The following is a 7,321-nucleotide window of genomic DNA, read 5'->3' on the forward strand; positions in this document are numbered from 1 at the left end:
CACACTTTACTACAGAATAAAGAACTTCAATGTTGTTCTCCTGGAATAGGTAGAGGTAGGCCTCAATTTTTGCCCCACCAGAGCAGAGCCGCGAGAGCAGGGTGCGAAAGAGGCCCCACCGTCGCCATCCCCCGTGCAGGCTTAGCCTTGCAGAGTCATCCGGTGGCAGCAAAGGGAGTGGAGCCTGGGTGGTCGGTGCGGCAGGATTAGGTTTCCCCCGAGCCTCCCCTGAGACGGCGTGGAGGCTGGGAGGGATTATGGTGTGCTACAACATTATGAACAAAGTATATATGGTGTTGCAAGGGCAGCAACGGCTACCAGCAGTGAGCGGTGATGCTACCAAAAGTTGTCGCCAATGCTGCCAGCCGTGGGCCGGTGATGCTGCAAGTGTTGTGCAGCGCTGCTACCAATGGTGGCAGAGGGGTTTACCAACGGTGCTTGGCGTTGCGGCCATCCAGGGGTCGTTGATGCTACTGGGTTAGTGACGTTGCCCGACCTACGATCGTCGCCACATCATGTGCATCACCAACAAGGGCATGCTCAAGTCCGATATCGTCGAAGCATGGAAGAGAAGACAGAAGAAGAGAAGAACACGCAGAGTCCGATACACCGACGCCAAGCCAGGTTCACTGGCCCTGGATGTTGAATGGGTCGGCAGAAACCGGGCCCTTACACTGACCTGCACCGGATCCCTTGCTGACCCTGACTACCGTTGGCACCAACTCGGCGGGTCACAACAGACTCCCGGACCGGGCCTTACGGGCAGGCGGAGCCACATATACAAATATAATTGACTACAAAGTTTTTTGGCGGTGCAAGTGGTAATCATACAAAGAATTATAAAAAAACCTATAAAAATACATATACTTTACTACACAATTTCAGTTTGAATACACAAGATTGAAATTCTGGTTCCACCACTGCTTACCGCCGGACTAAGCAGAACCGTTCCAGTCAGGGTTGGTCCACAAACATGTCACTGCCGGCCCATCCGATCATGTCGACTCCCACACGCCGGAATCCTATGTGTTGTTTCTGTCCTTAAACCTTGTAACCTTATCCCTTCGTCCCTAGTACTATAAATACCCTCTAGTGGCTCATGCCTAGGACATGAAAGATATGAGATAAAACTAGATCGTTGAGAGCACACCGATTGCATGGGATGTAAAGCGAGTATGTATCTTGTGTTTTTCGCGTTTTTCCTCTTTACCCCTCAAATCCGTGAACATCGGGCCATCCAAGGGATCAAGCCCCGTGTCAGCTAGGGTCGTTGAGGATTTGTTACATACTCATATTTGTTTTGCTAAGTTGGTGTTTTTGAAATGCTCTAATGCTTTTTTGACCATGCCGAAAAGAATGTTGCACGATGCTACAATAATGAACCAAATTTTCTATAATGATGCGAATGCCAGAGGGAATGAAACAAGCGTAGGATTATGGGCAGATGAGATGATTCAGGATCGAGAGCAAATATCCCGAGACAAGAAAATGTTTTCTTAATTATTGTTTATACAGATCAAGTGGGTCCACTTTTTTGAGGGAATCAAGTGGGCCCACTTACTTGTGAGTTGTGACTGACTTGGGATCTCGAAAAAGAAGGCAGCGGTAATCACATATACCCCCTAGTAATCCCACAGAATTGCACCCCGACCCGCTGCAGCTGAGCCACCCACCCCGCCGGCAGAACCACACGGTGACGGCGTGAGGCAGAATTGGCGGGAGCCAACAGAGAAAGAGGGAGGCCGCCGAAGGCTATAAAAAGTCGGAGAAGACGACCAAAGAGCTGCGACTCGGCAGTTCGGCCTCCTCCTCTCCTCTCCAAATCCGGCAATGGACCCGTCGGCCGGCTCGAGGGGCCCCGCCGGCTTCGCGACGCAGGCCAACGCCCTCCTCCGCAAGAACCTCTGCTTCCAGGTCGCCATTCTTGCTCTGTTTCTCTGATGATGATACACTTTCTGGAGATGCTGGTAATTAAGCGCATTGACATTTGACTTTGCTATCTCGTCTGCCGTGCTGGGGTGCTGCAGAGGAGGAACCTGAAGACCAACGTGTGCATCACCCTCTTCCCCATCCTCCTCTGCGTGCTGCTCATCACGCTGCAGGGCCTCATCGACCGCGAGATCGACAAGCCCAAGTACCGCTGCGGCTGCGCCTGCGTCGACCAGGCCGCCGACGGGACCTGCAGGAAGACGGAGTGCGGCATCCAGCACTCCACGCTCGACCAGGTCGCCACCTGCCCCATCCCCAACCCGCCGCGCTGGCCGGCCGTGGTGCAGGTGCCGGAGCCTCAGTTCCGGGCCGTCAGGACCGCCTCCCAGCCGCTCGACGGTTTGCCTGAACCCACGTGCCGGGACAATGGGTCTTGCCCCGCCGCGTTCCTCATCACCGGAAGCAACCGCTCCCTCGCCGAAAGTATGTTACCATCTCTCATCGTATATATGACATGTTTATTCCCATTTCTCCTTCAGAACTCAGGTCTCATGCCTTTCAACGGCAGGTCTTTCGGCTCAACTGTTCCCTGCTCTGTCTTCCTCTTTGAATCTCACCAACTACCTAGGTGCACTCTCCAGGATTGTTCCTGTAAGTTTCTTTGGGGCCTGCCTGATTGCACACCTAGATTATACAGTTGTGCCGTATATGATGCTTTTTTTTGTTTTTGTTAAATGTCTGAAGCTTCTTGCTGGATCTCTTTGTCTCAGGGCTCTGACACGCCAACATCGGCTATACAGCTTTTAGAGCCCGCGTTTACCCCAGGAAATACTCTGTATATTGTGCAAAATCAGTGTCGGTCCAATTTATCGCAAACAATTCCAGTCAACGCCGGGCCAGTAACCCTTCAACTCAGTAAGTAGCATTTTCCTTTGTTAACAATCTCATTCTTAAACCGAAATACATGTATTCCGAACGAGGAGTTAATTAAGATGAAGAAAGTAGACAGCCATGCATGAAGAGCATTTTGAATTACTACTTCGTGATCTCAACAAAGGAGAGGATTATTACTCATGCTTGTAAGATTTAATTGAATCCAGAGTAGCACTTGAAAGCATATATAATATTAGATTTGTTGTTTCACTGTTGTATTCATCTGCTTACATTTATAAAAGAAGGAACAGACCAGGTCTCCTCAAATATCATAAAGGGCTCTAAGCTGATATAGCTGGGTGGGCAGGCGGCTGGAATTTAAACCATCGCTTTTAGATACCAGGACCTAAGTTAAGACATGTTAGCAAGTAGTTTTCCTTTTGTTACAGAAATCTTTGACACTTTCTTATCTGGATATAGGAGGGTATTTGGTTTTAGAGAGCAAGCAGTATGACAAAAAAAAAAACCATACTTCTTTGTATTCCTCGCCTGCTAATAATTCAATTTCTAATGCTCTTTGAAAACATCCAGATGTAGACTGCATTCAAGGTTTGTCGTTATGGCGTGAAAGTGCATCGGTTATCAATGACGAACTATTTAAGGGTTATAGACAAGATAGAACAGGTGGAGCAGACAAGTCGAATGAATTTTCTGCAGGTACTTGCTGGTCCAGTTCCATGAAGTGTTAGCATTGACTCTTTTTATACTCTGTATAAAACGCCTTTCTTCACAGGTTACGACTTCTTGAACACAAATAGGAATAGTCTTGCCATTAGCATTTGGTACAACTCTACCTATAGCAATGATACTGCATTTTCTGAAATTGGATTATTACGAGTGCCACGCTTGGTGAACATGGTATGTGAATTGAACTACTACTCAACTTTCTTATGTGATTTTCATTGGTATTTCAACTATTATAACAAGGTGTAATATCTTTCATATAGGCTTCCAACGCATACATCAAACTTCTCAGAGGAAGTGGAGTGGAAATGCTGCTTGAATTTGTTAAAGATATGCCCAAAGTTGGGACAAAATTAAAATTTGACCTGTCTTCTCTTCTTGGTGCACTATTCTTCACATGGATCGTTGAACTACTCTTTCCAGTGAGTATGAGGCACAACTTTCGTAAGTAAGTTAACGCAAATGGATAAAATGATGAGTTGGTACAATTCTTTTTGCAGGTTATACTAACATATCTTGTGTATGAGAAGCAACAGAAGCTGAAAATCATGATGAAGATGCATGGTCTGAAGGAGCGTCCGTACTGGATGATAACTTATTCGTACTTCTTTGCTCTATCAGCTGTCTATATGATTGTATTCATCGTATTTGGATCCTTGATAGGTAATTATATCGAAATATCATGAAGAAGTTGCATGTTTTCAAGTTTTTATCATCAATTTACTCTCCTTAAAATGGTTTTATCCTGTACAGGTCTGCGTTTCTTTACAGCAAATGACTACAGCATTCAGATTGTTTTCTACTTCATCTACATAAATCTGCAGATTGCACTCGCTTTTTTACTGCGTCCTTCTTTTCTTCTGTCAAAATCGCCACAGGTTCGTCTAAAAAAATTAATATCTAAAGTAAAAAAGGCAGTGCATATAATATTCTGTGATTAATCTGGAATTATGCTGCTGCAGTGGTTGGTTACATCTATGTATTTGGTTCTGGTTTACTAGGGGCATTTCTTCTGCGTTTCTTTATTCAGGATAAAGGTTTCCCGAGTAAGTTTCTTTCTTATTTATGCTTGACAACTCTCTTTACATCATAAGCATGATAGGATATTTTTCCCCCATACACAGAGGGTTGGATAGTAGTCTTGGAGATCATCCCTGGATTTTCACTTTACCGAGGGTTATACGAGTTTGGTCAATATGCATTCTCTGGAACTGCAATGGGCACCGACGGTATGAAGTGGGCTAATTTGAGTGACTCAGAGAATGGAATGCGTACTGTATTGATTATCATGGTTGTTGAATGGGCAATACTACTCCCATTGGCATTTTATTTGGATCAAGTCTCATCATTGGGTGGTGGACTCCGGAAAAGATTTCTAAGCTCATTGAAATGCTTTAAAAAACGAGCTGTATCTTTGCGGAGGCATAGCTTTGGGCGGATAGGATCTAAAGTAATACTTGAAATGGAGAACCCCGACGCTACTCAAGAAGTAGGTTAATCCCTTGCATATTTCTGAAAGATGCCTGTTCATTTTATAGGGGAGGCTCTGCAATATATGCATTTTATTGATAATTCATTTCTTATTATGCTCAGAGAGAGGTGGTTGAGCAGCTTTTGCTGGAACCCACTGCAAACCATGCTATTCTATGTGATAACATAAAGAAAGTTTACCATGGAAAAGATGGAAACCCTGACAAGCTTGCAGTTCGTGGGTTATCTCTTGCCCTCCCAAAAGGCCAATGTTTCGGAATGCTCGGCCCGAATGGGGCTGGGAAAACATCCTTCATTAGTATGGTATACAATGACAAGACATAGTGTGTTCATTTTTTGGCAAAGGTAGCCAATATATTTAGTCGTTACTGATATATTTTCCATTTTCCCGCTGCAGATGATTGGGCTCATTCAACCTACATCTGGCACTGCTTATGTACATGGAATGGATATACGGACTGACATGAAAGATATCTACACAAATATGGGTGTTTGCCCACAACACGAGTAAGGACTTCATCCAAAGTTTGTATACCTCTCCAGGCACAGTACGTTGCAGAGATGCTAATGCTTTTTTGATATTTAGCTTACTTTGGGAGACATTGACGGGAAGAGAGCATCTCTTGTTTTATGGGAGACTGAAGAATCTTAAAGGCGCTGAGTTACTGAAGGTACAATTCTGCAATTTTGTATTTGTGCAACAATGTATATTATTGTTTATTGCATTCTGAAATGCGGTTCTGTATGTTCATGGTTCTGTCATCCAGTAACGGTTCTGATCATAATATCCATGATGCATCAATATTTGAACTGTAAACATATGTTGTGCTGTCAGGCAACTGATGACTCTCTGAAGAGTGTTAACCTATTCAATGGCGGTGTCGGCGATAAGCAAGTGGGGAAGTACAGTGGGGGCATGAAACGGAGGCTCAGTGTTGCGATCTCCTTAATTGGGGACCCCAAAGTACTAATCTTGTTCCTGATATGTTCTCAGCTGCACAACATATAATGGAGCCTGCGACTGAAAATTGCATATATATATATATTTAGGTTGTTTTCATGGATGAGCCAAGCACTGGACTAGATCCAGCATCAAGAAATAACCTGTGGAGTGTTGTGAAAGAAGCAAAGAAGAACCGTGCCATTATTCTTACAAGTATTTAACTTTCCTAACAATCTGTCTTTGTTGCTTCGATAGTTCCATTTTGATTCATCGTGTATGTTTTTTGACAGCACATTCAATGGAAGAGGCAGAGGTATTATGTGATAGGCTCGGTATTTTTGTTGATGGTGGTTTCCAATGCATTGGAAACGCAAAAGAGGTAACTTACCTATTTACCTCTATGAAGCACATAACTACATTTTGTGTAGCTGTCATACTTTAGTAACACTTGCAATAATTTCCACTGCAACGTTCTGCAGCTGAAAGGAAGATATGGTGGAACCTACGTGTTCACAATGACAACATCTTCGGAACATGAACAGGAGGTTGAACAGCTGGTTCGCCGTTTGTCGCCAAGTGCAAACAGGATATATCACATATCTGGAACACAGAAATTTGAGCTGCCAAAGCAGGAGGTGAAGATAGCAGACGTTTTCCGTGAAGTTGAGAATGCAAAAAGCCGTTTCAGCATACATGCTTGGGGCCTCGCTGACACCACTTTGGAGGATGTCTTCATTAAGGTTGCCAAGGGAGCACAAGCATTCAATGAGAACGCGTAACTAGTAGGATATCCGATTTATAGGTGATTATTATTTTTTCCTTTGTCAAGAAATGTATGGTGTATGATGCCTGTTTGAACTTTGCTGTATTTTTGCTTAGTATGTCTCTTGAGGTGTAAATTTAGTATCTTATAGCTGAATAACTCAAATTAACTTGTAAATTTGGCAAATAGAATGTACCACATATGTCCATATGTTGTATAATTTAGAAAATCGAAATACCTTTTTACCCTAAACCTTTATGACCGTTTGAACTGAAATAGTCATCTCTTCATCATCGGGTGTTTCGCAGATGCTTTTGGTTGAGGGGGGATACCTCATACCATGCTTCATTTTGACTGCAAAACACAGAAATAATCATGCTGCCTCTGGATAGCAGGTGTTCATTTTAATTGGGCAGCCGATGTCATGCTATTGCAGAATAAAGAATTGCAATGCTGTTCTCTTGGAATAGGCCTCATTTTTCTGTACATTGACGGTATCTGTTGATATTTTTCAAGATCTCCTGGTGAGCTGAAGTTGGAAGCGAACTAGCATAGAGAATCGGAACTCGGATTGCGTA

At 43.9% G+C, this 7,321-nt stretch overlaps 1 pseudogene; it reads left to right on the top strand.

Annotated features, from left to right (window-relative positions):
- Positions 1-1,714: 1,714 nt before the first annotated feature.
- Positions 1,715-6,995, top strand: LOC124684209 (annotated as a pseudogene).
- The last annotated feature ends 326 nt before the right edge of the window (positions 6,996-7,321 follow it).

This window comes from Lolium rigidum, chromosome 1 (genome assembly GCF_022539505.1).
Source record: "Lolium rigidum isolate FL_2022 chromosome 1, APGP_CSIRO_Lrig_0.1, whole genome shotgun sequence".
Taxonomy (NCBI): domain Eukaryota; kingdom Viridiplantae; phylum Streptophyta; class Magnoliopsida; order Poales; family Poaceae; genus Lolium; species Lolium rigidum.